Here is a 14,185-nt window from a genome sequence, read left to right on the forward strand (position 1 = left end):
GACGTTGTGGAGCTCGTAGGCTAACCACTGACTATAGACCAGTAACTGCAGGTATGATGAGTCTTACCAAAGGATAAAGCAGGAGAGACTATACCGAGGGGGGTTAGCAAAGTTGAAGTCAGGAGGGTCAGGGAAAAGCTTTCAAGGGGAAATGATATTTAAACTGAGACCTCAAGGATGAGTAGGATTTCCTAAGTGAAGGAGAGAATGAGTGGATAGTTCTTAAAATTCAATTTATGAGTATCAAACCTCAGGGATTGGGAGCTTTTGGAAAGGTAGATCAGGTCTCAGTCTGAGTATAAAAACATTTTTATTTAATCTTCCCATTTGAAAAAATAATAATTAAAGCAAAGGGGAAAAAAATGAAAACAAGGTCATGTGCATAATGTTCAGAGTTTAAAGGGTGAGGCTATCAGTTAGGTTCTCTGAGAAGCAGATGCTGAAGTTAGGAATGAAAGCGGTTTAATGGAGGAGAGGGTATTGCCTGTAAAAGATAAAAGGGGAAGGAAGCAGAATTGAGCAAGGAGAGCCTTGGACCATGATGCAGAGCAGACAGTCTCCTCTAACTCAGCAGTGAGCTCTGAAGCAAAGATCCAGTGCCCCCACTGTGCACAGTCGTTGGCTGGGCCTGAAGATGGATCCACTGGAGGTTGCCAGTTAACTGCACCTTCACAGCTGAAGACAAGCTCTCTCTTGAAAGGAGATCCAAAGGTACCTTCAAGGCTGCTACAGTGAATATACTAATCAGCCAAAAGGTAACTGTGTTCAGATTAATTAAATCTGTCTCCATAAATAAGTATAAACAGTACATCATGCTTATTGAGCAAAGGAAAATAATTTCCACCCCCCACCCCCCATCCTTGCCAAGCCCTCCTGGTCCAAGGTGGAGAAAGTACATCTCAGAACGTGATTTTCAAGTGCTCTGAAAATCTGATTTCCATTTTGGCTTTTATTCATCTCTTGGCCCTGCCCTGAAGCCACACCCTGCCCCTCTTTACTCCTTTAATCTTCTTCAGTGGAGTGGTCTTCTCCTGACCTGCCCCAGATGAGAACTGTGGCCTTGGTTTCTGGTCTCAGTTCAGAAATGAGAACTTCCTGTCCCATGCAATATGGAAAATTCCAAAATTAAATTAGAATCAAACAATCTCCCTTCCCCTGGCTTGGATCTGTTTCAGGGTGGAAGCCTGCAAAGGGGAAGAGAGAAAGGGCCTGCTCTCTATTCAGCTTCATCCTTCACCTCTGCTTCCCTCAACTGACGTCCCCCAACTCACATTGCCCCTCTCCAGGAGGTGGGGCAGGGAGGGAAGGTGATGAAATTGTTCTTACCAGGCTGAGTGGCTTTGCTCTCTGTGGGTCTGGCAGATGGTTAAGATGGACTCTTTTCTCTTGAGGAGCAGTTTTGTGGGTTCTTAAGAGTTTCTGCTGATTCCCTCTCTTCTATTCTTGACCCAGGGTGGATGCATCTCTATTCTGGCTGGTCCTTTGAAACTCCTTTCTCAGCCCCTGGACGTCTGGCCATACATCTCATCTCCTCCCCTCGCCCTTCCAACTGTCCCCACTGTACAGTACCCAGACCAACCAAGCAGGCTGTGTCTCATGGGTTGCCCACAGAACACACTCCTTGCCCTGGCAAATTCCAAGATCCACAACAAGCACCACATTCCTGGCTGCCCAGTGAGAGTCTCATCTCAATCCACAGTCAGTTCTAACTCTCCCAGGCCTGACCCAGGCTCCTGTCTCCTCAGACCCTCACCTGCAGAGCACACATTTCAAAGCTCTCCAAGTGCTCTCCTTAAAGTCCGCTCACTTGGCTTGTGGTCAGACACAACATTGTCTATCCTTTGAGGGAAAAGGTGGGGACTCACAATAAAATAAGCTATTTCCAAAGAAATTTCTTTCCAATCTCCCTCTCTCAAGTCCCCATCCATGGATAAGGGGTTCCAAGAGCAGTGACACAGGTTCCCCTTCATCCCAGCTGTAAATCCCATGAGGGGGGAGCTCCCTCACACTGCCTTTGATCTCCTGACACCTGTCACATGGACACCTTCATGAAACCACAGCAGGGGGAGTTCCAGCTAACATCTTGCTTGTAGCAGACACTTAGAGTTCCCTACCACAGCCTTTGACTCAGTTGATTTCTGCACTGCAGTGGTGACAATTTCATGATTGTGCCCCCCACCCTGCAGTTTGCATCTCTGATTTTCTGCTTCAGGGCTTTCTCTGAAGCAGTAGAAGGTCATCAGCACAGGCGCAGTGCAGCCTGGAAGTGTGGGGGAGTGTACCGACCCCAGAGGCAGCCCAGCCAGCGGAGCACTGAGTTGATGGGGAGATGTCCCAGCCTCTCTGCCCTTCCATGGGGCAATTCTGAGCCTTGTTCTCCACAGCACGTCAGTGAGATTTAGCCCCAGTTGCCAACAGCTGTAACCAACCATTGACACGCCCTTTATTGACTTTTCTCCCCTCCCTCTCTCATGTTCCTCATTCTTTCAGGTTTGCTTCCTGGATTGTCTCCCAGAAAGACTTCCTCCACCCAAGTTCTTGTCAAAGGCTCTCTTTGGGCGGAACCTAGACTGAGATACTATTATAAATGATAAAGTAGTTGAGTCAGCAAAATTTAGATCCTCTGTCTCTTCTGCCTGGGTTTTTAGGGGCAAAAAGTCAATGAGAAATAAGCCTCCCACCCCAATTCTTCTGATACAACAGCCTTGGGAAAGAGGGGCCAGTGAAAAGCTTGTCTTGCTCTGACAGAGAGGATGCAGGGGTCATAAAGGGTCAAACCTTTGATCAGACTGTCTCCTCAGCTTCTCTTTGGGTCTGGAAAGATGGGGAGCCACACAGCAGAGCCATGGTCCTGGAGGAGCTATTAGCAGATAAGTTCCAAATAAGTCACTTCTCTTCCAAAGCAAAGCCAGGTGAGACCTGCATGTTCTGGGGCCTTCTATTCTGGGGCCTGCTGTGCACTTGATACATGGTTTGCCTTCTTCTTTTCTTTTCTTCTTTTTTAAGTGTCAGGGTTAAAAGAGTGATTATGCTGAATCATGAAGGTGGCCGGAGAGAACTGAAAGTCTGTGGATTATTGAGGTGCACTCAAAGGAGCCATTATGAAACAGGAGAAAGGAGTATTCCTTGCAGAGGGACCAGCCTGTGCAGGATCCCCAAGGTGGGAGAGAGCCGAGCACATGGAGGCACAGACGCCATCCCAACCAGGTGGGGTAGAGAGAGTGAGGTGGAGAACTGCTGGGGTGGGGCTGCAAAGACGGACTGGACGCAGCTCACCAGGGCCGTAGAGACCTGGTCAGGAGTTTATAAGTCATACTCTATAAAGAAGTTTACCTTTGACGGGGAGGAGAAATATAGGATGGAAGTGAAGGGAGCACATAATATAGAGGGAAGTTTTATTGCTGTTGATTTTTTAAGATGGGAGAGATTTGAACATATTTAAATGCCGAGAAGAGAAGCAAGTAGGGAGTGGAGCTGCAGAGGCAGGAAAGAAAGGAGATGACCAATGAAGCAAAGCCTGAGATTCAGAGCCCGGGAAGAAGAACCAGGCTTAGATTACAAGATGATCCTTTATCGTAATAAGAAAAGGTGGTCAGAGATGCAGGTAGATCTGTATGTGGCAAGGAGTTACAGAGAGTCCTATCTGGTGGTTTCAATTTTCTCTGTAAAGTAGAGGCAGATGATCTGCTGAAACTCAAGGTTTATGTGTGTGTCTCAAAGGCAGGTATTTCAGGAGAAAGGACAGTTTGAGACAGATGAGGTGACTCTGTGTCCAGGTTTCTTGGGACAGTCTCAGTTTAAGCCTGTTGTCCTGGCCTAATTATTAATAGTGCCTCTTTCCACTCTTAGAAAGTGTCCTGGTTTGTAGGATAAATTATGTGGTTACCCTAAAACAGGAGCAAAATACTATTAAAGGAATCACAGTGAGATAGCTAAGGTTTACGAGTTCGAGACCACCCTTAGCTTTTCTGGTCAGCAAATTGCCCTGAAGCTCTGGAGGGAGGCAGTGGGGCGGGCAGGGGATAAGAGAACGCATCTGGAACCAAACTGCGTGGGCTCCTTCATCTGCAGAATGGGATACTCACAATACCTGCTTTATAGGGTGGTTGTGAAAATGAAATGACACCTGTAAAGCGCTGTCACAGACCCTCGCACATGGTGAGGGCTCAGCTAATGTGAGTTGTGGTTATTACTAAAAGTTGGTTACGGGTAAAGACTGTGTGCTTTGGCATTATGAAGACCTGGGGCCCACTTGTAATTGGCCAGGGTGTGTGGCTATTGAAGAGAAAATGCAGGAAGTCTCTAACATAAGGCACATGAATGGGTTTATTCAAGAATGTTCGCTGGCAGCACCAATCAGCTCCTGGCTTGGGGACACAGCACTGCTGCTGGGAACAGCCCAGCCCAGTTTGTTCACCAGATCACCCCGTAATGTATGCAGAGACCACATGCTAGGCTGAGCCCCTTTAATGCACTGCCTGAACAACTCATTCCTTGTCTCTCGGGCATCGCAGATGCCAGAGTGGTTCCTACACACACACACCCTTCCCGCAACTTCCCTCGTAAGTACAATTTGTCTGCCTTCTTTTCTAAAATCGACTCACTGGGTTGTGTGTCCTCTGTTTCCTTTATGCTTGTTGTTCTCAAAAAGCAGGTTTTGTACCATCTGCATCAGAACCGCACGGAGGGATGGTTAATGCTGATTCCTTTGGCCTCACTCCAGACCCAGGGAATCAGGATGGGAACCTTGGTGGTGGGGCCTGCAAATCCTCCTGCTTATGAAGGTCCCCAGGGCATTCCACTGTACGCTAAAGTCTGAGAATGCCACGCTTTGCCTGCTCCTCTGTTTTGCTGAAGCAGAGAGGAAGTTCCCCAGCCGGCGACACCTTTGTCTCCAATCATAAAAGGTTTCTTTCCCCTGAGTAGAGCTGTGACATGGCTGCCTTCTTGGGCTGGGCTTCCTAGAACATGAGAGGGTCCCCTGGGGCTTTTAATCTGTCCTCCTTGGCGTCCCCTTGGGGATTCAGAAGAGCTGTCCCATGGACTGCTGGGGGAAGCAGGTTCGAGGCCGGGAGCTTCAACCTGAGGTGTCTGCTTTTATCCTTTGTCATATGGGTGTGCTGAAGCAGAACTTGCTCGAAAACAGGGTTCTGTTGCTTAAAAAGTTTAAAATCTACTGATGTTGTCCAACCCCTTATTTTACAAATCAAAAACACAAAAAACAAAAACCAGAGGTCCAAGTGATAGAGGAACTTCTCCAAGGCCACACAGTTTAGTGGCAAAGCTGGAGTCCAAAGTCAGGTCTCCTGGTGTCCTACTGGCAGGACTTTACTTGATTAAACTAATTCAGGATGAACAGAACTATACCTGGTGGTGTCCCAAAACATAGAAAACCCTCAGTAAATATTATTATTATTGTTGGGGTCATTATTAATTTGTATTTGTATTCATTTTTTATTGTTAATTTGAATTTGAGACTGAAGGCACTCAAAGAGAGCCCAAAGGGAACAGACGGAAGTAGCTTGAGGAGAGCCACTGGCTGCCCAGACAGGTCTGCACATGAGAATATTTCTCTTAGCGAAGTCAGCCCAGTTCAGGCTCCAGCTCTTCACAGTCCAGGCTCAAAATTCCAGCTCGTCAGTGTCCCAGAGTTGACCAGAATCTGGGATGCTGCCTCATTTTATCCACTGACATATAAAATTAGCCATTCATCCTACAAATATTTATGAAGCCCCAACTAAGTGCCAGGCACTGTTGTAGATATGAGCTGCAGCATAGAGCAGGAAAACACGGAGCTTACATTATAGTTAGGGTGGGGGTGGGGGAGATAAGCAATACACATCAAACAAACAAATAGACAACATGAAGTAATAAAGCACTGTGAGGGAAAACAAAGCAGGGTGAGGGAATAAGGAGGGACAGGGGCAAGAAGTCTCCTTTGCTGAAGGCCTTCAGCTCAGATACACCAGTTGCAGTTACATTGCCCTGGCATGTCCCTGCACACAGTCAGTACGCGGAGTTATCAACATGCTGCCCCGGGGAGCACGGTGTTAGAGGAAAGGAGATGATCTATAATTCAACAATTTGGTGACAACCTACTGTGTCCATCTCTGCAGTGTGCTCCTTCTGCCCAGCTGCCAGGCTGACAGAGTCCCCAGAGGGAACTCGGACGGCATTGCCAGGGTTCACTTCCGTGACTCTGCTTGTAATAAGGCCACACCACCCCATCTCGTTTTTCTAAGGTAGACACCTTCATTTGATCATTTGTTTCTTTGAGGATAATTTGCAAATCTCACCTCTGATCCACTAAGTTTTGACTTAATACTATGGGACTCAGAACGCAGTCTCATATTCTCCTTTTCCAGGGCTACCTCCTTCCCCCCCGCCGCACCCCCCCAACATATTCAATACTTTTCTTGGTAAAGGCTGTGGCTCTCTCATCGTCAGATACAAAATGCCCTCACTAGGGAAGGCTCTCTCTTCCCTGTCAAGTCCCTCGTAAAGCTTATCTCGTATAAAGGTTTTAAGACACCCCATGGTGTCACTCCGCTCTCTGGGTCAAATCCTTCTTCCTAGGGAAGAGGGGGCTGTCTGGAGTCTTGACCTCAGAGCATGAAAGGTGGCTTGGAGTTTAGGCCATCGGATTGTGGGACAGGATCTCCTGCAACTGAGAGGTGTCCCTTCTCTGAGGGGAGAGCAGCCTGGTAACAAAACACCAACAGCAGAGACATTTTCTCCCGATCTGTGGAAATGACGAAGGGGTGGGGAGGGCCTCAGGGATGCCCCTAGTCTACTAGAAGAGGAAATGGAGGGACATAAAAAGAAGTGGAGGATCTAGGAGCCCCCACCACAACCGCTCTGTGGTAGGGGAAGAAGCAATGGAGGAGAATTTACCTAGGATGGACGACTCCTGGCTCTAGGGGTAGCCAGTCTGGCTAACTGTGAATCGCTGTATTGGGAGGGGGTGGAGGAGGGGGCAAGGGGTATTGTTCCTAACTCGTTGCTTTTCTGAAGTTCACCAAAGGCTATGCAGTCCAGTCCTTCCTTTAGCACAGTGGTTTCTGGACTTCAGAAAATATCCACACAGCCCTTTCCTCAAAGGAAATATTACAAGAAATCTGATATATGAAACAGATAAAAATGGACTATTCTGGAAGAAGCTGGAGAGTGTATGCCCTCTCAGCTTAAACCCCAAAGCAACTCCTTGGAGCCGTAAGGGCTCTGTGGAGTTCCTCTGCTGGGGGAGGGGGTTGCAGATGGCAAAGAAATGAGGCAGCATGAAAAGGTGGAATTCCAGGTCTTCTACCCCTATTTCAAATAGAATAGATGGGCTTTCTCCTATTCACATATTGGGCTTATGAAAAGATTCCCTGTGGCGAAAAAACTTCCCTTTTAAAAAAAATCCCCCACTCTATTCAAAATCCTTTAATATAGTGTTTATCACCAATTTTGTAGACTTCAAAACACAAAAGAATACCATATGTTCCTGTAAGTAATCATGGCTTGCTCTGGCAGTGGCCCTCAAAGTTGAGGTAGGGGAGAATCACTAACCCAGGTTAAGCGGCGTGATCAGAAAGCTGAAACCTGAACCACATCACATAAGGACCTACTGAAGTGCTTTGATGCAGTGCCCAGCTCCTGGGTGGGGGGTGTTATAAAGTAGGAATATTCAATGGGGCTATGGAAAAGATGCAGCTAAAGATACCGCTTACTACCACCACACAACGTCCTCTTGAAAAAAAATGCCTCCCCGTGGCAGGAACAGCAGGGCTGTTTCCCTGCGCAGCCCTGTGATTGCATAGCAGACCTCACTGCCCTCTCTGAGTTGCTGCTGAAGAGTGGAGACCGCTTCTGTAGCCCTCTTACGCAATTTGGATACAGACCTTGTTCCTTGCTCTGGGTTATCTTCCTACCCTGCTTTCTTCTAATCTCATTTTCCTAACTGATTGGTGTCTCATCTTGCCACCCTGTATACATTTTGTAAGACGTGCGCGAGTTTAGCCCAGCATACAGTTAGACAGATCACAGTCCACACAATACCACCCTCACTTCTGACACCAAATGCAAGTTCCAGGGGTTCCCCAAACCACCCTTAGTTTCAGTAATTTGCTAGAAGGTCTCACAGACCACACTGAAAGTTTTTATGCTCACAGCTATGGCTTATTACAGGGAAAGAATACAGATTAAAATCAGCCTAGGGAAGAAGTGCAGAGGCCCAGGAAAAGCACCAAACATATCCTCTCCCTGTGGAATCCTAGGACAGTGTTCTTCTCCTGGCATCAATGTGACAATACACACAGAAAAGCTCACGTGAACCCTGGTGCCGTTTTTGTTGGGGCTGGATGGCATACGGCCCAGGTGGCTAACCTTTAGTCTCTAGTCCTTCCAAAGGCTGGGCAGATACCTTCAGCCTCCAGTCCCTGTGGAAGCAGAAATGATATTGCATGGCCCAAAGCCCTCATCATAAATCACAGTGCCAGACTGTCTGGTGGCCAAGGTCCCTGTGCAAACAAAGACATTCCTATCAGACATGACATTCCAAAGGTCTGAAGATCACCTCCCAGTAGCCAATAGCAAGGCCGGGTCTATCTTTGGGTAAAGTTAATTCTTCACTACCCAACATGTTAAATTCATTTTTTAAACAAGGTGTGGAGAAGGAAAGAATGGATGAACTAACCAATCAAACCGAATCAGTCCAGACATGACCAGACTCCTGGCAACTGCCCCACATTGATGATGATGCCGCTGGGGGAGAAATCAAGGGTGAGGGACTCCAGCAGGGACATTATGTGCCCAGAGCCACTGAGCCCCTCTGTGGGCTGGTTGTGCTGCTAGTGGTACCCTGGGTTGGAGGAGGGGGCCAGGGGTACTGCTCGGCCTGAGTGAGGGAGGAGAGACATCTTGCGGTGCCCTCCGAGACCAGGGAAGGCACAGAGATGCTGATGCAGACACAGGCAGACTCATTCCATCTTCTCATGTTATTAGGTAAGGGATTCCTAGGCAGAGTAGGTTAAGATGGTCACGTGTGCCGTAGAAGGTTGGAATTCTGGTGGATTTGCGGAACTGTTTGGGAAGAATGCTCAGTCAAGGTCATGGTTTGCGCCCGGGGTCTAGAGACTCAAAGCCACTCTCACATCTCTTCAGGCAGCACTCGGGCAAAACAACTGTTGTTTCTCCCCTGGCACTCCAAGGAGTCCTGGGCAAGAGGAAGCCTGTGCTCCAGAAACACCTCCTGTCTGTGGGGCCGCAGAGTGCCCTCTGCAGAGGGACCCACCTCAGCAACAAGGGGAAAAGGAAATGCAGCCAGCTGGGAGGAGAAGGTGCCTGCAGGTCCAGGGGAGAAATGCGGGCCAAGCTGATGTTGCGGGACTTCCTGCAGGTCTCTGGAGCTCCTCTGCACACAGGACTCCAGCTCTGGCCTCTCTCTGTTCATGTCCCTGTGTGTGCCTCTGTTGGGCTCTCCTCCTCCTGGCTCTGTCTCTCTAACACACACTGTATAGTTAACTTGGGCTGCCACAACAAAATACCATAGACTAGGTGGCTTAAACAACAGAAATTTATTTTCTCACAGTTCTGGAGTCTGGAAGTCCAAGAGCAGGTGCCAATCAGATAGGTTTCATTCTGAGGCTTCTTCTCTTGTCTTGTAAGGGGCTGCCATCACAATGTGTGCTTACGTGACCTTTTCTTATGGCATGGAGAGAGAGAGAGAGCCGTCCAGTGTGCCTTCTTGTAAGGACACTAATCCCTTCCTGAGGGCTCCACCATCATGACCTCGCCTAATTCTAACTACCTCTCAAAGGCCTCCTCTCCAAATACCATCACATTGGTGGTTAGGGCTTCAACATACGAATTTGGTGGTGGGGGTGGGGGGTGGAACACAAACATTCAGTCCATAACACACACCCTATGGTCTATCCGCAGGAGAGAAGTTGCCCATGTCTCAGGCTAAAATCCAGATGGCTCAGTTTTAGTGAAATCCCAGGAAAGCAGTTCTCTAGAGGGTCCACAACATCTGTGATTGTAAAAAGGAGGTCTATCTAACGGCTTATTTGCATGTGACATGAGAATCCTCTCTCTCTCTCTAATATCTCCCTCCTCCAAGCCCCCCATACTCTGAGTCGGGCATGGTGGGAGGTACGCAGAGGAGTGAGAAGTGACCCTGTGAGCTCGCTGGGGCTCAGAACCCGGCTGGGGGACAAGACGTACCGTCCAGGGAGAGTGTCTCGGGCCCACTTGACTCTTTGGAGACGCTGTTCTCGGCCTCACGGGGGTAGTTCCCAGCACCCTGCTCTGATGTCACCAGGAAGAGGAGGGAGGTGGCTCCCCCATAGGGGGCCAGGTGGTTCCCCAGGATCTCTCCATCGAGGTAGAATGAGTACGGGATCAGAGAGGAGCCCCTCTGGGCCTCACAGAGAAGCTCCACCACATCCCCCACAGTGAAGCTGGTGGGCCCGGGGCTCAGGGTGAGCAGAGGTCAGGACACAGGAGCTGGGGCAGCACACGAGATGGGAGGGTCAGCTGGACCACCCAGGCTCCTGGCTCCTGCTCCCCTAGGGACCCCTCCCCACACTCCCAGGGGCCCACTGCCTGATGCCCAGACCTCTGGGGAGGGTCTCCCCTCCCTCCCCCACTTACCCCACACCCTGATCTCCAGCTGGGGGCTCTGTTTCTGGACCCGGCCTCCCTCAGGGGCCACCTCGCACCAGTAAAGCCCAGAGTCTCCCTCCTGGGCTCCTGGGATGCAGAGTTCTGGGTGGAGGCCCCTGTCCTGCAAGACATGGCCCTCCTTATGGAAGGAGAACAGGAGTCACAAGGCTGACCTCTGGGGGTGCAGCTTGGTCTGACATCTCAGGGTCACCGGGCTCCCCTCATGGGGCTCAGGAGAGGGGATGGCGCTCAGCACAGGATGCGGGAAGAGCTCTGAGGAGAGGCAGGCCCAGGACTCAGGAGGAGAATCCTGGACAGTGAGGCCCAGGAGGCTGAGGTCAGAGCTTCAGCACATCCCAGGCCACAGCACCGGGCCCCATGGGAAACATTGTCATTGTCTCTTGGGACCTGGCCTCTCAGCCTACCCACTAGCTCTGAAATGACTCCACACACCCAAGCCCCCCTGGAATCCCGGAAAGCCAGAGCCAGAGGGGCCTTAGAGACCATTTGTCCCCAGAGGGGAAGGGTGTGGCCCAGGGTCTCAAGGGGGGGTGAGTGGCAGGGCTGGTTCAGGGCTCTTCCCAACCCCTCCCCAAGACATCCCACCTCCTTCCCCTGGCTCCAGACGTGCCCCATGGTGGGTGGGCAGGGCATTCAGACAGCATCATGGACATCCAGGGCCCTGTGGACTGGCCCAACATCAGGGGCAGCCAGAGGGGGTTGCTGCCCAGAGAGCTACTGACCTTTAGAGGCCAGATCCCTGAGCAGCACCCTACTCCCCCCAACCCCCTAAGCTGGACTCACCTTGGACCTGAACCAGGGTGGTCCCTGAGGTTTGTTTGCTCATGTATGGACCACATGTCACCTGCCCAGTGCATGTGTTCTGGCCACTGTTTTTCACTGTTGCTGTCCCCACAGACAGGGGCTGGTTGTCCGTAGAGAAGTGGAGGAATTTCCTATCTTTGTAGAACTCCACCTGGGTCAGGGCTGCGTTCCTCATTCCCTGGCATCTCAGAGTCAAGACGTATCCTTCACACATGGGGTTTGGCCAGGCTTGGAGGTTCAGCTGGACTGTGAGACACAGGAACAGGGTCACCCTGGAGCTGCAGGTCCCATTAGCCCATTTTCTCCCTCTGTCCCCCAGCCTAGGTCCTCCCACTGGGGATGGAGGCTTCTGGACGGCACCTGCACAGCTGTCACTGCCCCCTAGTCCTTCAAGCCAGACCGGGGCCAGGGCCTCTGCTTTCCTTTCCCCTTCTTCCTCTCTCCTTCCTCTTGTCCTCTACTTTCCCTCATTTCTTCTGTCTTTTCCTCTCTCCCTGACCCTACTATATATTGGGCTTTCCTCATCCTTGACATGTTTGGTTCCAGCTGGAGTCATTCCAACCAGTTAGCTATCTTTTTCTTCCTGAAAAGAGTCCCATTTTTCACACCTCGCAACCTGCCCTGGTCCAGGCTGACCCAGTAGCCCTCACCTCCAGTGACAGTTCCAAGGAGTCCCCGTGAGAATCCAGGGATGGGGAAACCTAAGCTGGTTCCCTCCTACCTGCCTCCTCAGAGGCTCTCCCAGGCCCAGACCCCACCAATGCCGCATGCCAATGCCCACCCCAGCAGGTTATGGGTGATGCTAAGGAGGTAGAATCTATAAGACTTGATATATGTATTGTTTATAACAGTAAAAGAGTAAGAACAACTACAATGTTTATTAATAAGGGACTGGTTAAATAAATTATAATCCAGCCATATAATGAAATATAATGTAGCCATGAGAAAGAAAGAGGTAGGTCCATAAATACCTGCATGGAATGAGGCCCAAGATAAAGTGTTAGGGAAGGAAAATTAAAAGCAACACGTGAAACCATGTGTACAGTGCACTTCCATGTCTGTATAAAAAGAAGTACATATTCATAAACATATATATGTTTGCATATGTGTACAATTTTTTTAGAATATAGTAGGTAGACTGGTAACTCCTGGGCTAGGATTGGCAAGAAATGGTTTTCACAATGTACTTCTTATTTCTTTTAAAAAATGTTTTCTAATGTTCTTACCACATTCACCTATATTTTTCAATTAAAAAGCTACATAAAATAAAAGATTCTGACCTTCTTTATTTCCCCATACATCCTTCAGTAAACTCTTCTTACCTGAAGTTACCCAAGCATGGATCCATTCCTTGCAAGTGAAGATCCTAAGGAACTGAGTTTCTCAGTGCACAGTGAGAACCGTTGGGAGGAGGTAAGGTGTAGACTCTAGAATTGAGAATCCAGGAGACTGTAGCTTAGGCAGAATAGGAAAAGTCGATGAGAAGACCAAGAACTAATGACAGGCTTGCAATTTTGTTGAGGGCAAGAGATAAGAGAGACACAAAGCATGGCAGAGCCCATGTCTTGAAGTTACATGCCAAGGTCCCAGGTAGCATTGGAAGACATGAGGTTAGCAGAACCAGTCTTTACTCAGAGACAAAAAAATGGATTTTCTGCTGAAAGTTGGTCCTGGCATCGCTTTCTCTGTCTCCTCAGTTGTAGGAAAGATTCATTGTGTTCCTGTTTGATGAGCTCCCAGTAGAGCCAGTCACAGTGTCCCACAGGGCTAAGACTTCTGTTGATGGAGAGACATGGTGCAAATGGGAGAAAGTAGCTGAGAAAGAAAATCAGAATGCACCCAGACACAGATGTTTGTCACTGGGTACTAGGGAGAAGAGGGAGGTCCAGGGCCAGTCACAGGAGGGAAGAGATACTGAGATCTCCCTTGCCTTCAGCTCTGGAATAAACCACGGCACAGGTGGACACAAAAGCCTGAGCTCAGTAAGATGGAGCCAGCCTTACTGACTGATCTAGAGTCAAGGGCTGTAGCAACCTCAGCCAGACAACTATCCCCTCAGACATTTCCAAACAGCCTGGGTGGTCAGAATGGGACATGAACATAGGCATACACACAGAAACAGCAGGAAAATGAAATTAAAGATGTACTAAACTTTTTGTCTCCATTTGCAATGGAGAAAAGCAATGGGGATTAGATTTGATAGTAGGACTTTCTGACAGATAGAATGGTTAAATGTGGGAATGGTGGATACAAGAGGATAAGTGAGCCCTCTTACTCCCTCCTCCTACACACATTTGGAAAGTGCCAGCCCCCACCTGGTCATAGTTCCTAAAAAGCTTCATAGGACCATTTCCGCACAACATCTGGTCATCCTGGTTTTAGGGTCTCCATGGAGCCAGCCCATAGCATACCTATCCCCACTCCCTGCTTCAGGAGGAATAAGGAAAGGAGGTCAGATATGACTTAAATGATAACCACCTCATCCTCTAAGAAGAAGCAGGCAGGACAAGACCCAGGCTGGAGGTGGGGGACTTTATAAAGGAGAACTTGACTTTGGTGTCAATTATTAGGGAGAAGGTGGATCTTTTACAGGACACCAGATCTGATGAGGTGGATCTCAGCAGGTGGAAAGGACTCCTAAGCTCCCAGGAGCCTGGCTCCAACTTGAAGGAGGTAAGTGGACAATTTCAGTCACCTGGGTGACAGGTGATAG

The 14,185-nt window shown here is 49.2% G+C and overlaps 1 pseudogene; it reads right to left on the reverse strand.

Moving 5' to 3' along the window:
* Positions 1-9,130: 9,130 nt before the first annotated feature.
* On the reverse strand, positions 9,131-13,795 carry LOC131401534 (Fc receptor-like protein 6; annotated as a pseudogene).
* Between the last annotated feature and the right edge of the window lie 390 nt (positions 13,796-14,185).

Source organism: Diceros bicornis, chromosome 4 (assembly GCF_020826845.1).
Source record: "Diceros bicornis minor isolate mBicDic1 chromosome 4, mDicBic1.mat.cur, whole genome shotgun sequence".
Lineage (NCBI taxonomy): Eukaryota > Metazoa > Chordata > Mammalia > Perissodactyla > Rhinocerotidae > Diceros > Diceros bicornis.